We start from the raw sequence: 22,754 nt of genomic DNA, 5'->3' as shown, positions 1-22,754 counted from the left end.
AGGAAGATCGTTTTGAAAGCTGAGTAGGGATGGACTGGGACGGGAAGAGACTTGTGGCAGAGACGCCAACGGTCTCATTGCAGTAATCCAGGCATGAGGTGATGGGGGCAGGCAGCAGGGTGTTGCAATTGTCGGAAGAGAGAAGGTGGTATATAAGAGAGATACTTGGATAGATAGAATTAACAGGACAATTTGAGGTCATCGTCATTATCCTTCGAACCTCAGGGTTGGGGCGAGCCTCAGAAATGATCCAGCTCAATTCCATGTCTGTTGAGGAATCTCCTCGCCTATCCCTGACAAAGTGCTCGTGCAATTTATTCTGAACCTGGGCCAGGGAACTTCCTACCCAACAGGGACGACTAGTTTTCGGTGACGTTCCTCTTTTCTACCTATGGTCCCAAGCGCCTTTCTCTTCTGTTTACTTGGAAAATTTAAGCCGAAATCAGTCTCCTGGACGTACTGGAGTCTTACGTTATTTTTGTTTTTCCTTCGTCCGCTACAGTATGTATGTCTGAAGATGTCTTTGCTTCAGTCAGTGGCACTCAGATACAACCCAGAAGCCTCTCCTTCCGACAGGTGAAAAATGCTCTCTAACTGCATAGCGCCGGATGACCACCAGAAGCAGCTGCCACCGTCTTTAAATTAGATGCTTTGGCAGATGAATTAGATTTTGGGGCCGGGAAAGAACCATTGTCATTCATTCACCAAACCCCTCTCTTCTCTACCCCCACAAAGACCCACCCACCGGAGGTAACAGATAAAAAGTTTATATAACAGATTTTGGCAGCCATACCTTCCTAGAGTTCCCCAGAGAGGACTGAGTCCTGTATTCCTCCAGACTGGTTTATGAGCAATACAGGGGTGGGGGGTGAAGCAGTGGTTTTATCTCTCTCTTTACAGGGAAATTAAAATCAGATCTCAGAAAGATCCAGAAATCGAAGGGGTCGCCAGTCTCATTCTCCCCTTTTTCTCTCCATCTTTCCTGACTAAAATTCAAGTGCAGATGTATCTGGAATCTCAAACCACCGCGCATTTTCTCTTCCTATGGAAACGAAGGTTTTAGTCATTTATTTAAAAAAGTCTGCACGTACTCTTCGCATCTGAGGTGCTGAAGTAAATTGGAGTGAACAGATCCGTGGAAAATTGGTTTCTCCAGATTCCAACTCCTAAGAAAGAGTCAGTCTATGCTCTCTGCTCTTTCCTCACCATTTTGCCGAAGTTGAGTAGAACACTAACGAAATTTACTTGCCTTATATTTCGTTTGTTTTGGTTCTAGAAACCTCCAAAAGCCACCTGCCCTCTCTGAGGATCGAACTCAGGACCTTCAGATTATGAGACTGACGCGCTGCCTACTGCACTAAGAAAGCGGTTACAGATTAAAGCGTCTAAATTCTTGTGGGAAAAAAATCGTCAGTCTCAACTTGAGATATTTGTATGTTTTTCTGTTCTACTGTTTATTTTGAATTGGACGTAATGTGATTTTTAGACATTCTGAAAGAGAATCCTTGTTTCCATTACCCATTTTATTTTGGTTTCCTTTTCTGAAGTATTGAACTCCATTTTGTTTTCTGACCTTCACCTTGTATGCCCTTCTTCAAGGAAGTAGGAGTTTCCGCCTTAGGAGTTCCCGCCTTAGAAAACCCGCCAAGAAAGATAGCCGCCCCAATCTTATTCCATGATCCTTATATGGTCCCAAAGGCAGGATTAACCCATCTCTTGTTTGGCTTCTGTAACTTCCCGCTTACGCAACCCCTGACCGTTTCCTCTGTGGCCTCTGCTTTTATAAACTCAAGCTCTGCCCCTGATTGGGGCTGCTTTATTTGGGTATGTACCCCTTGCAGCAGGGCGCTAATAAATCCACATTTTAAATTACGTCTGGGTCTCGTTTGCTGATTTCTCTGTACAACATTTCTAGTTGCTGGGAAGATTTGGATCATCCTCCCCAGAGCAAAGCCCCAGGAGGGAGGACACCTCTTGGAACAGGACGATGTTTCAGCATCATTTTAGATAAAGCTAACTAAAGGCCGATAGAGGGTCCAATCGAACTTTCCAAACCTCTCTCACACCCACCCTTCCTGCTGAGTTAGACGCAGACTAGGCATTCCTCACACCACCAGCCTACCCACTCAAATCCAGACACTATCCTCCACCCTTAACAAAGCATTTTCCCCTCGATCAGTCAGTTGGAGTACACCTCATCTCTTTCTCCAGACTCCAAAACCACCTTCCTAGCACTTTTTCCTTGATAAGAAGTAAAACGTCCTTATCTAGTCTCTGATCTCCCTGTGCTTAACCTTTCCTTTTCATCTAAGTAAATCTGCATTACACGTATTCATTTACATGCCTTAGCTGCAACAGACTGTAAGATTTTTTAAATTAATTAAATTTTAGTTTTCAACAATCACTTTCAGAAGTTTTTGATTTTTAAATTTTTTCCCTCTCCCTCCTCGCCTCCCTCCCTAAGACTGCAAAATCTGATATAGGCTATACATATACATTCCTATGAAACATATGTTCACTTTAGTTGTGTTGTAAAGAAGAATTAGAACCAATAGGGGGAACCACAAGAAAGAAGAAACAAAACAAAACAGAAGGAAAAAAACCAAGAGCAAATAATATGCTTCGATCTGCATTCAAACTCCATAGTTCTTTCTCTGGATGTGGATGGCATTTTCCACCATGAGACTTTTGAAGATGTCTTAGATCCTTGCATTGCTGAGAAGGGCTAAGTCTACCAAAGTTAGTCATCGCACAACATGGCTATTACTGTGTACAATGTTCTCCTGGTTCTGCTCACTTAACTCAGCATCAGTCCGTCGGAGTCTTTCCAGGCTTTTCTGGTCTGCTTGCTCATCATTTCTTGTAGCACAACAGTATTCCATTATATTCATATGCCATAGCTTGTTCAGCTATTCTCCAATTGATAGGCAGCCCCTCCATTTCCAATTCTTTGCCACCACAGAAAGAGCTGCTATAAATATTTTTGTACATGTGGGTTCTTTTCTCATTTTTATGATCTCTTTCAGATACAACCCTAGAAGTGCTATTGCTGGGTTAGACTGTAAGTTGTTAAGGGCAGGGATGGTCGTTTCTTTCCCCCTGGAATCCCCACAGCCAGCCCATCTCTGTGCCTCCCTCCCTTCCACTTCCACACTGAACCAAAGACACTATTCTATGTAAGTAAGAAAGCTCCTCGCCTCAGCCTCCAGTACCACAGGTTTGTTTGTGGTAGAATCACTTCTTAGAGCTACAATCTCTTCTTCTTTTTTTTCCTTTGCTCTTTTTCCTTTCTCTGTTCTCTTCTTTTCGTTTCCACCTCTCAGGAAAGCCCCTCCAGATCTAGTAAGGAAACAGAATAAGAAGGAGGAAAAGAAATTACTAAAATTAAAAAAAAAGTTGGCATTCACACTCATGGCAAACTCCTCAAACATCTGATTATTAGGGTTTCCATGGGCCTGGCAAAATGAAATTGCTTTGAAATTGACTTAAATTGTCTGGGTTGTTGGGGAGTTAGAATCAAAAGGGGTCAGTGGAGGTCAGCACTAAGCAGTAGAGAAGAGAGTGAGCCATGTTGGAATACCCCCAACTCTTGAGCTTCACTCTCCATTTCTTCCCTTGTCTGTTTTGGAAAGTTAATCAAGGTAGGATGAAGAGATACTTACCCTTGTCAGGCATTGAACCATACTGTATAATGTTAGTTACCAAAACTATTCATACTGAACACAAAAAAAGAACAAAATCATTCAATGTGAGAGAATCCAGGTCCTAGAAATAGAACCAAATGTCCATGAAAGGTTAGTGTTATCTGCCAACTTCCAGGACACTTCCTTTCTTTCCCCAATAAATTCAGTGACCAGCTCAAAGTCTTTTTCTCCTGCTCAATCTCCTGAGTCACTTCAACAAACATTGATACTCCCTCAAACACCCTACTCTCCCAGTTCCTCAACTTATTCACCTCGTGATCTACTGTACCCCACTCAGCTACACACAAATATGCTCATACCTTGGATCTTACCATCACCACAGATGTATTTATTCCATGTTCACAAACTGTGAAATTCCCTTATTGTAGCAATCTATTGTCATTCCACATGCCCCTCTGCCTTGCAACCAAAAACCTTGTTCTTTGTCCACACTGTGACCTCCAAGCCCTGGACCTCTCAGTTCTTTTCCCAGACCATCACCCCTGTACTAGTTACACTCCCATCCTTTCCCCATCATGACCTCTTGGTGAACCCAGTCAACTCTACATTGCTTTCTTCTCTTGAGTCCTTTGTCCCCTAATCCTATTGCTGTTCTAACCCTGCCAAGTCTCAGCCTTGAGCACCACTCAACAGCAGCTACCTTTGCTCCTACAAACATGCTGCTGAACAAAGCTGGAGAAAATCACAAAACTGCTGACTGAGTCACAATATACTCCATGGAGTCAACGCCCCATCCCCACCCCCAATCTAATATATTTCGAAGTCCTGTTGATTTTGCCTTCTTCAATCTCTTTTCATCCAATGCTTCTCTCCTTTAACACTACCACCACACTGGTACAGGCCTTCATCAATTCACACCTTGACTATTAAAGCAGCATACTGAACGGTCTCCCAGTTGATCCTCCACTCAGCTGTCAAATTAGTCTTCCTCAAGCATAAATCTGATGATTAAACTCCCCTGTTCAATCAACCCCTGGCTCCCTATCACGTCCAAGTTTAAATATAAAATCTTCTGTTGGGAATTCAAAGCCCTTCATAACCTTGTCCCCTCCTAAATTTCCAGTGTTCCCATACCTTACACTCCACTCTATCCCACCCTCAACATATTCTGTGATCCAGTGATACTGGCCCCCTATCCTCTTCACAAGAAACACTGCATCTCTGGACTCCAAACATTTTCTTCAACTGTTCCCCAGGCCTGGAATACTCTCCCTCCTCATCTCCACCTCCTAGCTTTCCTGGCTTCCTCTAAGATGCAGACAGAATCTTATCTTCTTTTAGAAGTCTTTCCTAATCTTCCTTAATGCTAAGGCCTCCTCTCTACTGATTAACTCCAATATATTCTGTATGTGTCTTGTTTGTACATAATTGTTTTCATGTTGTATCCCCCATTAAATTCTGAGTTCTTTGAAAGCTGGGATAGTCTTTTGCTTGGGGTTTTCTTAGCAAAGATACTAGAGTGGTTTGTCATTTCCTTCTCTAGCTCATTTTACAGACGAGGAACTGAGACAAATAGGCTTAAGTGACTTGTCCAGGGTATTTATATGTATAGGTGTATAAACAAGCATAAACACTTGCATGAGTTCGAGAGTGAAAACATACACACACACACACACACACACACACACACACACACATAGTCAACAGAATTTTCAATGCAGTCCAGACTGGACAGATCTCTAACCTGGGAATGGCTAGGGCCAAAACAGGGCAGGCCAGAGACAGGTGTTTCAGGAATCAAGTATCACTTTAATTAGTTTCAGAGTGAGGAAAACACTTGCAAGTGGAAGTCCTCATGAGTAGGAGGGCTTCACATGTTGAGGTACAGGCAGTGCTTATACACATGCATGGCTGGACTACGACTTAATCATTTCTAAGTCTTGAGCTACTGTTCCCACAGGTCCTGTGGGAATAGTATTTGCCCAAGTCTTGGGTGTTTGATTATTCTGTGAGGCACAGAACCAGAGTTCTGTAACAGCAACAGGAGTGTAGTACAAGGAATGGGGATTGTGAGTACTCCAGGAATGTAATGGATGTTGGCTCTCAGGTCCTTTGGAAATAGGGGGATTGAATATCTGGTGCAATACACTTTACCAGAGGATAAGACCATCCAGAGCGCAAAGGATTGTTGTTATGCCAAGTTCAGGGCACAGCCTGTTGCTGGGATTGATATGATATGACATGACATGACATGATATGATATATAATAATATGTTATATCTGTATTATAAATCAGCACTTTTGTGATCAGAAAGAATTGGAACCATAGTAAATGTCCACCAATTTGGAAATAGCTAAATAAATTATAGTACATAAATGCAATTGAATATTACTGTACAGTAAGAAATAATTAATGTGATGAATACAAAGAAGTATGGAAAGATTTGCATAAACTGATGCATAGTGAGGTAAGCAGAGAAAAAAAAAAATATATATATATATATATATATATGTATAATGACAATAGCAGTATAACAGGAAAGAATAATCATAAAACAATCCAAAATGAATGTTTCAAAATTACAAAAAATAATCATGGCTCCAAACAAAAGATATCAAAAGAGATCCTGACTCCACTTCTTTTGCTGAAGGGGGAGGTCCATGAATATAGTACATTGATTGTGTGCATTTTCAGACTTTCAATGTATTGATTAATTTTTTCTCTTCTTTTTCATATTGTTATTTTTAAAATGTTGTTTATTATTTGAAAGGTTCTCTGCTAAGGGGAGTGCAAGAAATATTGGGGAAATTTTTGGTGATGAAGAAAACCCAAATAGATATCAATGAATATTTACATTTTAAAAAGTGAATGACAAAATAATGTAGGCAAACAGGTACACTGATACTTTACTGATAGGATAACAAATCTGTCCAATATTTGGGTAAAATAATCTAGGAGCACACGATGAGAATTATCAAATTAATAAAACCAGGGAACCAAGGATTCTGTTATTAGGACTATACACTAAGGATACAATTAAAGAGGTGAAAAAAAGAGACTCACATGCCAAAAAAGAGTTCCAGCTACATAATTTGTAACAGCCAAAACTGAAAATGTCTAAAATACCCAGATAAAATACTGAACAAATAGTAGTATATGGTTGTAGAATAATTTTTCAACGTAAGAACTGATGACTATAAAAAAATCCAGAGAAAGTTTGAAAGACTTGTATTAAACTAGTGAAAGAGATAGTAAACAGAATCATCAAAACAATTTACTGGACAACCACAACAATGAAAAGGAAGATAAGACTGGAAGACCTGAGAGCTGATCAATGCAGTATCCAACTGTGACTTTGGGGGAAGAGTGTCTCCAGCCTCTCTGCAGACAGGTAGTAGATGAAGGCATGGAGTGATAGCATGGCTCACTTGTACATTTGCTTGATTGATTGCTTTTTTTTTCTTTTAGGTAATTGGGGTTAAGTGACTTGCCCAGGGTCACACAGCTAGGAAGTGTCAAGTGTTTGGTCTGAGGCCAGATTTGAACTCAGGTCCTCCTGACTTCAGGACCGGTGTTCTACCCACTGAGCCACCTAGCTGCCCCAATTGATTGCTCTTGTTTGTTATTAAGAAAGGTTCTTTTAGGGTGAGAGGACATTGGTAAATAACAACAGTGTTTTTAAAAAGGATCAATGAGTGGCCAGCAGATATTTAGGAATTCATGGCAGACTCTCAACTCATTTCATCTTTTACCTGGTAAAAAGTAAGAACACAAGGCAAATTGGTTGCAATGCTCTTCCAGCCCTGCTCAAAGACTTTTTTTCTGAATTTGCAAAAGAATTTACATTGAAACGGATTACTAGACACGTAAGTTTCATCTGCAAGTCAAATGCGAAAGCCCCATGTGTGTTATGGTCCATGGCAAAATGGATGGTAAAGCACCTTCATTAAAGTCATTTCTATGGATGATCATATTTGGTTTTGATGTTGACCTATTTGGCAATGCCAAGGACTTTGGTGGAGTTAACTTTCTCTTCCTGGTGTTCAGTAGCTGTGGTTGCTGAGGAGGAAGGTACCTGAAGAAGCAGATGCCAGGTCTCACCTTTACAAGCTCATGGCTGCAGTTGGTGGTGGTAGTGGTGGTAGCACAGTAGGCCCCTTTTCTCCAGGAATTGATCCCTCAATGATGGCTGTAGAACCTAAGCTAGAATTCTAATAGGGCTGATGGTCGTCGGGGCACAGCTATTGCCACAGTCCTTGGGTTCAGGATCCTCAAAGTTGATAGTAACTTTCTAAGAAGACAAAAGGTAGATAGCCACGACCAAAGAAGAGAACTATGTATATGCCTGGAGTAATGTCAGGGGAGTCAGAATTCTCCATCTTGTCCAAGTGTGTCCTTTTCAATGTGAGGAAAAGGGGGAAGAAGGGAGTAATGGAAGAATAACTTGTACTTGTGTAACACAATTCCTGTGTCACTTGGTCAGAGTGACCAGAAGCCCTGTAAAGTAGGTAAGGAAGAAATATCAGAGCTTGTTAGGTCTGATTCACAGTTTGGGGCCCTGGAGGACTAGTATAGGATTGAGCCCCAGTAACCCAGGAGTTCCCAGTAGGGTTGAGCCATTAGATTCAGTGTCAAATCAATTTCAGTCTGTGGTGAAGAGGGATAGTGAAAAAGATCACTAGGGGATGGAATGGTCAATCAGAACATAAGGGAATCCAGCAAGAGAATGAGTGAAAATTGAGCCTGGAAGGTTTGGAGCATGGGAGGAAGATTGAGTGGGTGGGAAAATACTGGGGCAGTGAGTTTAGATAGTTAGAATGAAGCCACATGAGAAATTCGCCAATCCCTGTTGTGTATAGATTCCTTTGAAAGTTCCCATAGAATGGACTTCTATCCATGATCTCACCTGCTCTCTCTGCAGAAACCCTGTGAGGGGGTAGGGCAGGCAAATACTCTTGCCAGTAGATGGATGAAGTAAGAGGTTCTGACAAAAGAAAGGACTTGCCCATGCTGTCGATGGGACTTTTTCATCTGACCTTCATCTGAAAGCTTCCATATGTGGTATCTCCCTCTTTAGACTCTGAGGTCCTTGAGAGCAAGGATCAGCTTAGTTTTCTATTTGTTTCCAAGCTCTTAGCCCAGTGCTTTGAACATGGTAAGCCATTAATTAAAAAAAAAAAAGTCCTAAATGAGATTTCAGTGAAGAAAATAACAAAAGAGTGCCTTCCCTCTCAATTATTTTCTATGAAAGGTATACGTGTATATGTGCATATATTACATAGCACACACACATATATCTTGTTCACATGTATTTGTTTGCTTTTTTCTCCACCATTAGATTGTGAGGTCCCTGAAAGTAAGGACTGTCTTTTGCCTCTTTTTGTATCCCTAGCATTTAGTGAGTGCCTGGCACATGGTAGGCACTTAATGAGTATTTATTGACTGACCGATAACATACCAAACATTTTGAGATGGTCCCAAAGCAATCCTAACAGAAAAATCATATTACAAAATGATTTCATTCACAAAAATGAGAAAGGATCTGAACTGAGCATTTAAAAAAACCTAGAAAAACAACAAATAAAAAAAGCAGGCTTTAACGCACAAAATTAAATTAATGATATCAAAGAGCTAAAGGCAAAAACAAATAACTATGGTGAAATGAAATTAGCTCTTTAAAAAAACTAAGGAAAAGGAACCGTTTAAGGGTCAAGCCAAGATGTTGAAGTGAAAGGAAGCATTTTTGCCTACTTTACTCATCATTTCTCCTCCATAACGACCTAGAAGATGGACTAGACAAAATTCTGATCAAGAATGCCAAGAAAAAGTCACAGTGAGTCATCTTTCCAGCCCGGGGCAGCTTAGGAAGACAGAGAAGATCTGGGGACACCGGGCTGAGGGCTGGTCAGAAGCACACTCCCGAGAACGGAGAAGGTACAAAGATCGAAGAGGGAAAAAAGGAAGAGACTGTAGATCCACGTGGTGATTCCACCACAAATAAAAATCTCCTTCCACTGCACCTAGGGCCATCTGCAGTTGTCCTGATCTATATCATGCCACTGGGCCCCGATGGCTCCGGAGGAGAAAGTGAGACTGGTGACTTTGCACAGCCCTCCTTCACTTAAATTCAATTCACTCGGATGTAGTGATATCTCCTTCCTGATGTCATGGTCCTGTACGACAAACAACAACAAACAAACAAACCTGTGGATTTGGTGGGCTGAGGAGAAAGCTTTCTTATTGACCTAGGAGTCTCTTCGGTTCAGGGTGGAAGTGGGAAAGCAGGGAGGCACAGCGATAAGATCATGGCGATTCAGGGGAAAAGAAACGACTGTCCCTGTCTGCCCTCGACAACTTAGTCTATTGGCTGCTAAGGCAAGTAAATGAATAAGAATAATGCAAATCTACTTAGAAGAAAAGGAAGGGTTAAGCTGGAAGAGATCAGAGACTAGTTAACGGTGTTTGACTTCCAGCTAATTGTCGAGGACTTGCAGGGACAAGGAGAAAACCCTAGGAAGGTGGCTCTGGAGTGTGGAGGAAGAGAAGAGGTGGACTCTAACGGACTGAGCTGTGGGGAGAATCCTTTGTAAGGCTGGAGGATAGCGCCTGGGTTTGAATGGGCAGGCTAGTGTAAGGAATGCCTTGGCTGGACCTGACCCAGCGGGAAGGGCAGTTGTGAGAGAAGTTTGGAAAAGTAGGTTGGAACCACGTTGTGAAGGCTATTTGCCTTCAGATAGCTCTACCTAAAATAATGCCAAGGGACCAGAGCGTTCTGAGAGGTGTCCTCCCTCCTGAGGCCTCCCAGACTAGCCAGACAGGCACTCCAAAATGTAAATGAGAATAATTAGAGCAAGAGAGTAAGGGCCCAAAGTCCTCTTCCGTAGTATACAACAACAAACAAACAAACAAAACATTGCAAATTCCAACCAGGTTGTAGAACACCTGAGGGTGTATTTTTTAGAATATCCGTTTGGTAGCAGAAAGCTGGGATTATTTGTATCCTCCAAAATTAAAAGGTGAAAGGTACATTCCCGTGCCTTCTTAGCGCAGCAGGCAGCGCGTCAGTCTCATAATCTGAAGTCCTGAGTTCGAGCCTCAGAGAGGGCAGAGTGTTTTTACGAACTAATAAACATCTAAATAATGAATCGAAGACAACTGAGTAACTTTGCAATATACCTGTAGCAGAACGATGACTAAGTGCGCTCGGTACCAAATTTTGTTAGACGTCAGAATCTGAAGACATTAATTTCCCAAGATTCCACACTCCTCCTCCCCCCAAATCCTCAGAAAAACCGTGTGTGGACCCTTAGACAAATGGTTTACACCCTTAGTTTCAATAGAGACTCTGAGCCCCAGTCAGAGGTTTTAGATGGGGCCTCTTTGCTCCATTCCCCTCTCCTTTCCCACCTGTACTTGAGATTTAGACAGAAAAGTTGAAAAGAAAAAGGAGAAAATGAGAGTGGCGGGTGATAGCTGATTTAATTTCCTCGGAGATAGAAAAGGCTACTCTAGTCTATTTCCAAGGGGAAAGCAGCGCCATCTGGTGGGAATCTGGCTCTCTTCGGAGAGGATCGTGCACTGCTCTGAGTGAGCCCGCTGCGGGTCTGTCTGTACTTATCTGAGCGACACTGATCGAGGTAAGCTTCTTCAGCTACTCATATTGTAGAGGGCTGAGGAGGAACTAAATAACATAAGACCCCAGGGGCCCAGGGGACTGCTTTCTGCTTGACTTTCCAAGAGGCAACAGAAAGAAAAAAGCTTGGTAGCAGAGGTGGGAAAGCTGGACGCCACCCAAAGCTAGTCGTCTCTGTTGGGTAGGAAGTTCCTGGTCATTGATTCAGAATAATTTGAATGATCACTTGTCAGGGATGAGGGAAGGAGATTCCTTCAAAAGGCAGGACATTGTACTGGATCATTCCTCTAACGCTGAGAGGCTCCAGGGATGGGAATCAAATGTGGAAGGGGTAGGGACACCAATTGTTCTTTCTTCTCTAAGTCAGGTCAGACCCTGGAAATACCACTGGATGACAGGTCCGGTACCAAAGTAGCCAGACCAGAAATCAGTAGGACCAGACAGATACAGACTGAAAAACAGGAAGACCAAGTCTGAGAGTATTACTCAGTGGAGATGGACACACAGGTGCACACATGCATGTGTGCGCAAGTCTGTTTATCTTTTGTTTTTAACTGTATACTTTATTTCTCTGTAGCCTTTGACACTGTTGATCGGTCTCTTATCTTTCAGTTTGGAGGACATAATTCTCTTCTGCTGTTCCTTATACCTAGCACACTGCTTCTAAATCTCTTTTGCTGGATCTTCAACCAGATCATGCCTTCTAACCCTAGGCATACCACAGGTTCTTCCCTGGGCCCTCCTCTCTTTTCCTTCTATACTACTTCACTTGGTGATCTCATCAACTCCCATGGATTTCATTACTATCTTTATGCTGATGATTTTTAAATCTACCAATCCTGCCCTAACCTTTATGTTGACCTCCAATGCATCTCAAAGCCTTTCAGACATCTCAAACTGCATATTCAGTAGACATCTTAAACTCACCACCTCCAAAACTGAACTCATTATCTTTTCGCCTAGTCCCTACCTCCCCTTCTACTTTCCCTATTTCATATGTAGAGAGTAACGTCCTCCAAGTCCCTCAGTTTGCAACCTAGGTATCATCCTCAACTCCTCTTTCATATTCAATCTGTTGTCAAAGGCTTCTAGATCTCACTTTTGCAACATCTTTAGAATATGGCCCCCTTCTCTCCTTTGCCACTGACACTGCTTTGGTACAGGCCCTCATCAATTCACCCCTGAACTATTGTAATAGTTACTGGTGGGCAGGTCTGCCTACCTCAAGTCTCTCCCCATTCCAATTCATCCTCCATTCAGCCTTCAAAGTGATTTTCCTAAAGCACAGCTCCAACCACTTTACCCCCTTACTCAATAAAATCTGTTGGCTCTCTATTGCCTCCAGGATCAAATACAAAATCTTCTATTTGGCATTCAGGGTTTTTCATAAGCCAGCACCCAACCCTGCACCCCCCATACATGCACACCACCTGCTCTTCAGTCCAGTGACACTGACCTCTTTTCTGGTCCATGAACAAGACACTCCTCTCAGCTCTAGGCATGAAATGCTTTCCCTTCTTGTCTCCACCTATTGGCTTCCCTGGCTTCCTTTCATTCTGTTGAGTCCCATCTCCTACAGGAAGTCTTTTCCAAAGCCCTGTTAGTTCTAGTGTCTTTCCTTTCTTAAATATTTCCTATTTATCCTGTATATAACTTTTTTGTACATATTTGCTTATTGCCATCACCATTAGATTGTGAGCTCCTTAAGGGCAAGGACTGTTTTTTGCCTCTTTTTTATTCCCAGTTTAGCACCGTGCCTAGCACACAGTAGGCACTTAATAAATGTTTATAAACTAACTGACATCACCTACATTTTGGTATTTTTCAGTCCTCTACCCCATGTCCAGAACAGAGAGTCATCAGATAGACAAGCAGACAGAGAAATTGTTTAGCAAAACTAACCAACACATTGCAAAAGTCTGATATTTTTAATATAGTTTTTCATAAATGCCCATAATGAAAGATGATCAGAATCGGTTTCCTTAAAACTCCTAAGGTTTTATTTTGCGATGGGGCCAAAAGTTTCCATCTAGGCTCAGCTTATCTGGTTTGAAGAATAAAGCCGAGAAACTGGGCTCCAGGTTCATTTAATTCCCGGTTCCTCCAGGCTGACTGACTCATTGATACCTTCTTCTGCCTCTATCTTATGCAAAGCTTGGATGAAGTGCAGGAGCACTTCCCAGGCTGCTCGGCGTTGCCGGAACATTTGTTCTGAAATCTGATAGATACAACGTTCCCTTTCGGTATATGGGAAACTGTGATCTCGAGGGTACAACAGAAATGTCTCTGTGGCGCAATCGGTTAGCGCGTTCGGCTGTTAACCGAAAGGTTGGTGGTTCGAGCCCACCCAGGGACGTTTTTAAGTTGGATTTCGGAAATTCCACAGCGGTTCTTGGCTAAAAGCTCTCGCTATTTATAGCAAGATGGCGAAAGTGGTAAGACCAGTAAGGATCTAGTATGTTGATGTTTCCATGCCACCTAAACGCAGTTCCTGACAAATACTAGGAATTGGTTAATACCTTTTGATTGAGTCCAGGTGTATTTTATCTTGCTCACTCTGGCTTTCTTGTGTTCTCTGCATAAGTTTTCTTTTTCTCCAGTGTCCCTCTATAAAACACCAAGATTTCCACCACAGGTGACCAAGGTAGAGAACATCTTGCTTCTCTCCTTCCCCCTATCCCACACATACCCTTTGTTTTATATGCTGAACTTGGACTTAGTTCACCTGGGTTCAAATCTCATTTCATACACTTAGCTGGAGGACCACCTCTGACAAATCACTTTCCTCATCTGTAAAATAAAGGAATTGAATTAGATGGACTCTAAGGTCCTTTCTACCTAGAAATCGATGCCATATGATCTGTCTAGTGGGTATAATTTACACCTACACTCCATGTCTGCAGGCAGAGTGTTGTGAGGAACGTGCTTTGCAAAACTTTTAAGATGTACAAAAATGTGAACTGTTCATACCATCAGAAAGTGTATGAATAAAGTACTGGCCCTGGCATCAGGAGGACCCAATTTTAAATCTGACCTCACACACTTACTTAGTGACCTTGGGCTTCCCCATCCCCACCCCTCAAAAAAAAAAAGAAAGAGTGGATGAGAGGTGGTGGGAGTCAGGTGATTCTCTTGATCACATGCTTTAGCACCCAGTATATAAAGGAAATTGTCATATGTGTGTGTAAGAGCAGTACATTTCTTTACTATTAGGAATGGCAAGGCAATTCCTCCATCAAAAGTGATGTAATTATAGGGTAGGTAGTCACTGGGTGGTGTCCTTTAAAAAGCAAGCTTGGCAGCTCCCCATCAGTAAGACAGGAAAAGGTCTGTTTGTCTAGGCCAGGGAGTCATCCTTGGCAGTCCAGAAAAGGGCAAGCTATGTTTTTCCAAAGCTTGGAAGGAAGCTCTGAAAAGAGAATTTTTCCTTGACTTTTCACTAGGATCCTCTTCTGAAGGTGGGAGATGGGGAGGGGGAGAAATGAAAGAGGAGCATCAGGAAATTTCTCTTTCCTCAGGGGTGGAAACATTTTCTTGAATGTAACAAAGTGGCCCACAGAATTGAGCTTTTGAGCAGGTTTAACACAGCCTGCATACACCAAACATTTTTCATCCCTAGCAATCAAGCATTATTAATCAAATGCATGCAAAAAGCTCATGTTTTCTGTTGAGCAATACAAACTTTAATCCCACTAGGAAGAAACTACCAACCTGATTTCCTAGGACTTTAGAGAAAACAAGTCTTATACTAATCCCCAGTGACCCTTGTCTGCCCAAAGACCATGTGTCTCCCTCTGAGGTGGTTGCCCGAGAAGTCAGCAAATCTTAGTCAATCAGCACCTTACTCAATGGAAGTCAGCTGATAGAGAACACAGGGGCTGGCTCAATTGACCTTGACCCAAGGTCAAGCTGGAGGCTGGGATTCACTGATGGATTTCTTAAAGTTCTAGCCAGCAGTATTGACGAGGTGCTTGGGTGCTTGTGTTTGGGCACTTGTATTTGGACCCCAATTTTTCCCTAGCCTCAGAAACACTGTCCCTGACAGTTTCTCCCCAGCCCAAGGACCCTGTGCTTAGCAATTACTCATGAGTGGGCCCCAGCAAGACCCTTATCTCTCTCCCTGGTGCAGTTCCAAACAGCACCTGCAGGATTTATTAGTTTAAACTGGCTTTGCACTGGGTCATAAAGACATTCTTACCCACTACTATACTATCCTACCACCCTACCTTATTATCTACATCCTGGGCTCCTCATTAACTGTATTCTAGACTTAAGACATATGTATACTCCCTACATCTATCTTGTCAAACAAGACATTGATTGGTGGCAGACTGAACAACTCTGCTACCCTGAACTCTGGTTGACTTAGTGACATAGCAGGCCTAAAACCACACCTCCATGTGGGCCCCCTTGTGGGCTTTTCCTAATGAACTCTGGGTAAAACACCTGCACAGTAGCTACAAGAAATGCATGTTCTTTTAAGAACTCACCACTCCTTAACCACTCCCTAATCCCACCCTGAATCCCCTAGTTAGCATATTTGGCACATGTTTTATTGTATTTTATCCTATATAAACTTTAACTGTACCTCTCTAAAGTTGCAGGATCCTTTAAGAACCCTTGCCCGCTGAAAAGCGTAACAATAAACTTTGCCACCTTGGCTTAAAGAATGCTTGAGTCTGTGAATTCATTCCAGATGACCCATGTACTTCAGTTTTTGAGGGGTCACAACCTCTCAACCTCTTGCACCGCAACAGTATTAACTGATTACACTTAAATTCTGATTGGTGGTGAGTGATTTGATTTGTTTTCCAATTAACTTGATTGATGCTTCATGATATAAACAAGGTTGTTTTTACCAAGTGTTCCCACTGTGGATGTCTTATCTGTTTTTCAGTCATTTGTGAACACACAAATTGTTTACCAACCTATACCCTATATATGTTTATCTTAATATTGAGACATGCTATGAAAAGGAAGCATCAAAACACTTTATCACAAAATGACGGCCTAATCCAAAAAAAAAAGTGGTCAGTGATGTGAAGGTGACAAACTTATTTACACAACAACAGGCCTTGGTAGCCTGTCTGCTCAGCAAAATGCGGTACTGAGGGGGATGCAGCAAGAGGACATCAGGACAGGAGAACATGCATGGAGGTCCCCTAAAGCTGTGACTTGAATTGACCTCCTGTGTTCTTTAGGCATCTCTCTCTTAATGTCTGCTCCACTGAGCCTATGTGTATTTGCGGGAAAATGTGCCCCATTCTCATGGAGGAGATGTTTTATAACTAATATTCATGTTATGCCATTTCAAAATACCTTTGCTTTGAGGAAATTATGGCTATCAAACTTATCAGTGAAGGCTCCCAAGTTACAGTTCTAGGAGTGTGGATAGAGTGCCTTGAACCTAGAGCAGCCAACCCCTCTAAACCCAACCTATTAGTGTTAGTATAAAGACAACTCAGAAAAGGCACTTCACCCACATATCTATCATCCATCCATCCATCTATCTATCTATCTATCTATCTATCTATCTATCTATCTATCTATCTATCTGAAAACATGCTCTAAATCAGTAATGGAAAAAATATATATATATATATTTTAAAATTGAGGTTTTACCTCATATCAAGATAGGTGGTGAAAAAAAGATGAGAATGGTCAGTGTTGGAAGAGCTGTGGGAAGATGAGTATACTGATGCCATGCCACTTACCCTTTATATGTGTGGTCTACACACAAATGGAAACTTAGAGGAGTTGTCTTGAATTTAACGCAATTCAATAAACATTTGTTAAAGCACCTACTATGTGATGGGTACTGTGCTAGGCACTGGGAATACAAATAAGAAAAAGAAAGTCAGGCCCTGTCCTCAAAAAGTGTGCAATCTAACGAGAGAAGACGGCACTAAAAAAAGAAAGCTAAAAGGCTAGGAAGAGGGGATGTTCCCTGGAGTGAAACCAAGCAGAGATGCAGATGGAAAATGAAATTTGTCTGGAAGATATTAAATAGAATGTTGGATTCTAGCCAAGTTGTCTCATGATTAGTTTTGCTTTCTTTTTAGAATGGATCAGTGCCCTGGGGGTCTTCAAGAACTCTTGAGGCATACAAGTGTAACTGAAACTAGCTACCAGATCCCGGATCGTGCATTCTTCCTGATCAGAATTAGACATTTCATTGGTGAAACCACACATTCTCTGCGCTGGGACAAGAATGAAATATTTTTCCTTCTTTCTTTCACGTTAATGTAGATTAAGATTTAGGACTTAGCTGCTTAGCACCGAGTTTCCTCCCATTCCTCACTTTCTCCTACCTGAAATTATGAGAAATGAAATTGTCAGACTGTGACAATGCTTGGAGAGGAAATAGCGTTACAATGCTGAACACCTGAGCCGAAATAGCTCAGTTGGGAGAGCGTTAGACTGAAGATCTAAAGGTCCCTGGTTCGATCCCGGGTTTCGGCAAAGGTGGAGATTTTTAAAAATTTCTATACCTGCTTGCGCCGTAAGAGCTTGTAATGACGTTCACACTGTGGATTTGCAAACCCAGTCGTCTTGCTCCTAAACATAGTTCCAAATTGCAGAGATGAAAGGAACATCATTCCCACGTCGAAAACCTAAATTTCTGGGCATTTCAGTTTCAAAGCCATGGGGCCATTTTTTTTCTTTTAAATGTTGAAGAGGTCTTCAGACAGACTCCCAAAAGATGACCTCCTTCCTCAGGAAAATGCCCTTACAGTCCCAGAGGGCTCCCAATTCCAAGCATAGAGCGAAAATATGAATTTTGTCCAGGCAATTCATAGGTGTGAGAAGGATGACACGTGGTCCACTTCCTCACCCTCCTCCCCACTCTGGTATCAGTTCGTCCCTGCCCTGAGCGGGAAGACTGTCGCTCCCTGGCTCTATTTGAGGCACCCCTTCCAATCCAATCCAACAAGGATATATCAAGTGCCTACTGTTGTGGGCTCTAGACAAAATAGTCCTTGACCTCTATTGAGGGAAACACAGCATGTAAACAGTTAAATATATAAGTGAAAATTTGAGGAAGAGGATCGAGAGGTAACCGGATCAGTGAAGGCTTCTATTAGGAGGTGGAAGATGATTGAACCTTAAAGAAAGCTAGGCCGTGCAATAGGTGAGAAGGTAGTACTTTCCAAACATGGAGTAGGTAGGATATGTCCAAAGGTATGCAGACCAACCTGTTCAAAGTCATTGAGACAGGAAATGGAGAGCCAAGCACTGGAACAGCAAGGAATCTAGTTTGGCTGACCCAGAAAATGCTGGAAAAGGAGTAATGGACAATACATCTGGAAAGTTAGACTGGCAATGAATTGTGAAGAGCTCTGAATACGAGTTCATATTTTTATCCTGGGAGCTATAGGGAGACTGAAATTTCTTGAGCAGAAGAGTGACCTAGTCAGGGGTGCACTAGGAATATAATTTTGGCAGCTGAGTGAAGGTTATGTTGGAGAGCAGAGAATCAAGAAGCTCTGAGTCAAAAAAATTTAAAAATTTTAAAAAAAGAAGCTCTGAGTCCAACTAAGAGATTGTTGCAGTAGTATAGGCCAAAAATAGTGAGGGCTGGAGCCATAATAGTTGGAAGGCTGATGGTGCCCTAAAGAGAAATAAAGTTCTATCCACTGTCACCTAGCTGCCTCTCCTTTGCTTGTTCTGCTAGTTCAATAATTCAATAATGTAAAAAAAAAGATAATTAGGAATTAAAACAACTCTTAGGTATCATCCCACACCTATCAGATTGGCTAATATGACAGAAAAAGAAAATGACAAATGTTGGAGAGGGTGTGGAGAAATTGGGACACTAACTGGTGGAGTTGTGACCTAATCCAACTATTCTGGAGAATAATTCTGAACTATGCTAGGTCTGAATCCCAAAGAGATTTTTTTAAAAAGGAAAAGGACCTATATGTTAAAAAATATTTATAGCAACTCTGTGTTAGCAAAAAATTGGAAATTGAGGGAACTCCCATCAATAGGGGAATGGCCGAACATGCTGTGGTATGATTGTGATAGAATACTATTGTGCTATAAGAAATGATGAGCAGGATGCTTTCAGAAAAACCTGGAAAGAATTACATGAACTGATGGAAAGTGAAATGAACAGAACCAGGAGGACACTGTACACAGTAACAGCAATATTGTATGATAATCAACTGTGAATGACTTAGCTATTCTTAGCAATACAATGTTCCAAGATAATTCTGAAGGACTTATGAAGAAAAATGCTATCCATCTCCAGAGAAAGAACTGATGGAGTCTGAATGAAGATTGAAGCATACTTTTTCTTTATTTTATTTTTCTTGGGGTGGGTATCTGTGTTTTCTTTTACAGTATGACTAATATGGAAAATGTTTTGCATGACTGCACATGTATAATCTGTATCAAATTGCTTGCCTTCTCAAGGAGGGGAGAGGGGAGAGAATTTGGAACTCAAAATAAAAAAAAAACAAATATTAAAAATTGTTATTACATATAACTGGAAAAAATATACGAACATTTTCATTTAAAAAAAAGAATTAGGTACAAAAGTGCACCATGTGTATTAACATCCCAGATATGTCTTAAGTATTTTTGAACTACACGGACACATTTTCATTTAATTTTGTAATTAAAGACAATTAAACATTGATTTTGGGATTAGCAGTAAGACAAACAGGTAAAACGAGGGAGACACTACTCAACTTTTATTCCTTAGAGCTAGCAACTGAACTGAGGTATTTGGATGTCAAATACAGTTCAGATACCTGAAAGTTTTGAGTTATGCTCCAAATAGTTAGTGTCTTGGCTCCCTGGAAACCTGGACTGGAAGGCCACCAGATTAAGTTCTTTTCTGATATTACTTCTGCTTTCTTTCCCCCTCAGTACCAGAAATACTACAACAATTATATTACAGCTCAGCCTTCAGTATTGAATGAAATTGTTGGGATGTACAGACAGAATATCATCTAACAAGAAATTAAATGAAGAAGAGGTTTTTAAAATTATTATTTAGACCTTTTTTGAACCTCATTGTGTATAAATCAGGTTTGTTTCAACTTGTGGAGAAAATATGGTTTAAGGTTAATTGTATTTGAACTGGAGAGACCAACCTTAAGACAATATTAAATTCCCATAGTCACAGTGGGGTCAGGAATTTGATTGTCTAACATACCTCAGAATCTGTGGCCTTTATCATGAAGTAGATCATTCAAAGAAGCACTCTTGGAGCTTTCAAGAATTAGATCACAACATCTTTTAATAGGAGTGGGTTGACATTGCCCACAGATGTTCAGGATGTTTGTATGCCCAGAGACCACACTGATGAACTGGGAAGCCTATGGACCTCATTGTACCGGTCAAGTCACATAGTACTTATTGGATGAGACAAATTAATTTATGTTCATTATTATGCCACATTGGATATTGGTTCTCTCCTTAATTTGATGCAAGAGTCCTCAGAAAGATGTTGTTAAATGAATAGAATAAATTATATGAGATCATTTTTAATAATTCCATTCTGATTCATAGACATAACCTCCTTCCCTTTTTAAGTGTTCACAAATAAGCACTAGAATTTTGCCAGGAATTAAAGTCAGGATCAATGGTCTATGTCATCTCAAATCTTTCAACATTTATTTTCTCCAATAAATACAGAATTTGTTACTCAGCAAAATTTATCATGAGAAAAATCAATGGCAGTTATTCCATTAAACTGTGAACACCTTGAAGGCAGGAATTGTCTTTTGCCTCTTTGTATATCTCAAACACTTACATAGTGCGGCATATAGTAGGTACTTATTGACTGACTGACTACTATGGGTTAGAAGTCGACTTCAAAGAAAACAAGCATCTGCGTGTCAAAGAGTAATAACTCAGATTTTCTCAGGAAAAAAAAATTGCCTATGAATTTGAAACACCAATCTGTGAGGTATAGCTAAATAAGGGAACCAGTTGGCTCGTAGAAATGATAAAGGCATAGTTTAAAAGATTCCACAGCCATAACAAAAGAAAAGTTGTTGGTTTGGGGGAAGGAAAAAGATCAATGTGGCTTTAAAAAAGTTTTGTTTCCATATCCCCTAGATTTCCCTCTGTTTTCCTGGACTTCTTTCCTCCCAGAGAGGAGGAAAGAATTTTGAAAGGAAAAAATTAGAGGAAGAGAAAAATTAAGCAAAACCATCCAGTACATAAGGAAAAAACCCTGACATTATGTGCAATATTCCACGTCTATGTTGTGTCCCCCCCTTCCTAGCTACACACACCTCCCCAATCCTCTGGAAAGGAATTGGGCAGACATTTTTGCATCTCTTCTTTGGGGACACACTCATTCTTTGTAACTTTTCAATATTTAAAAAAATATCATTTTACATTTTCATTTTATTGAAATATTTTGTGTTTACTGTTGCTATCTCTCCTATTCTCCCTCTCCCAGTTATAATAATTATTTTGAAAGGACAAAGAGTAAGAAACATGAACAATCATCAAAAACCGATCAATAAATAGAAAAAGTTGGACTCGTGGACCCACTCTCTCTCCTGGGAGTGAAGTGAGGAGGTCTTATCCCTTTCCGGGTAGACGTGCTTGCTCTCCGTAATTTCCCAATACTACCTTTTGGATTAAGAATCTAAGATCTTTGTGACATTGTTAACTAAATTCTTTTTTCTCCCCCATCTCTGAGAGCATTTCACTGCAGAGGACACTCGACTCTGTGTCTCCTCATTTTGTCGGATGTCTGAAAGCCGACATCTAGCAATTTTTATAGAGGAAATGAAATACTCTTGAAGAGAATAAAACACCATGCCTTCTCTGAGGCTCGAACTCAGGACCTTCAGATTATGAGACTGACGCGCTGCCTGCTGCGCTAAGAAGGCTTACAAACTTGCTTTTACAAGCTAAGAATTTGAGTGATAACCTTCTGTTTTCAACTATCAGAGAACTAGATTGTACTGCATTTTGTAATTGATTTTGCTTTGCACTTCATTTAATGTCTTTTTTCCCCTGAGATTTCTGGATTACCTCCCACATTCTGTGGCTTCTGATTCCGGATGAAAGTTGGGGAATCAGGTTTAGCATGGCTGAAGAAATGACTTCTTCAGTTTCTCTACTCACCAGAAATTCGGGGTCATTTTTGGAGAACAGAGTGAAAATAGACTCCAGACCAATTCGAGAATTTGTTTTTGCTTGGCTCTTCATATTTGTGACTAGGGCTTTGTTTTACTTTTATTTGAGGGGAGAGGGGAGAGGAAGGAAAAGAGAAAGAAAATAAATTTTTGTTAATTAAAAAAAATAAAGTTCAAAAAATAAAAAGGTTCCACTGCACTATGTAGCTAGCTCCCACCTCTCTTTCCAGCCTTCAGGATCTCGACTTCCTCTAGTGCCCCTGACCTAGAGGCTCCTAGTTCGATCTGGCTACTTGTTCAGTACAGACGTAGTTCTACATTGCCCTTCCTCCAATGACTCTCCCTATCACTCAGTCTCTGAGATA

The 22,754-nt window shown here is 41.1% G+C and overlaps 5 non-coding genes across 5 annotated transcripts; 3 read left to right on the top strand and 2 right to left on the bottom strand.

Annotated features, from left to right (window-relative positions):
- Positions 1–1,294: 1,294 nt before the first annotated feature.
- TRNAM-CAU (transfer RNA methionine (anticodon CAU)) lies at positions 1,295–1,367 on the bottom strand. Its single transcript has one exon. It is a non-coding gene; the product is annotated as a tRNA-Met (tRNA).
- A 9,313-nt stretch (positions 1,368–10,680) lies between these two features.
- TRNAM-CAU (transfer RNA methionine (anticodon CAU)) lies at positions 10,681–10,752 on the top strand. Its single transcript has one exon. It is a non-coding gene; the product is annotated as a tRNA-Met (tRNA).
- A 2,808-nt stretch (positions 10,753–13,560) lies between these two features.
- TRNAN-GUU (transfer RNA asparagine (anticodon GUU)) lies at positions 13,561–13,634 on the top strand. Its single transcript has one exon. It is a non-coding gene; the product is annotated as a tRNA-Asn (tRNA).
- A 4,033-nt stretch (positions 13,635–17,667) lies between these two features.
- Positions 17,668–17,740, top strand: TRNAF-GAA (transfer RNA phenylalanine (anticodon GAA)). The gene has a single exon. It is a non-coding gene; the product is annotated as a tRNA-Phe (tRNA).
- A 4,327-nt stretch (positions 17,741–22,067) lies between these two features.
- On the bottom strand, positions 22,068–22,140 carry TRNAM-CAU (transfer RNA methionine (anticodon CAU)). Its single transcript has one exon. It is a non-coding gene; the product is annotated as a tRNA-Met (tRNA).
- Between the last annotated feature and the right edge of the window lie 614 nt (positions 22,141–22,754).

The sequence above is a fragment of the Phascolarctos cinereus genome, unplaced genomic scaffold, assembly GCF_003287225.1.
Source record: "Phascolarctos cinereus isolate Bilbo 61053 unplaced genomic scaffold, phaCin_HiC Scaffold_4;HRSCAF=312, whole genome shotgun sequence".
Taxonomy (NCBI): domain Eukaryota; kingdom Metazoa; phylum Chordata; class Mammalia; order Diprotodontia; family Phascolarctidae; genus Phascolarctos; species Phascolarctos cinereus.
The sequence above is the reverse complement of the archived record's forward strand: the minus strand, read 5'-3'. Positions and strand labels throughout refer to the sequence as shown.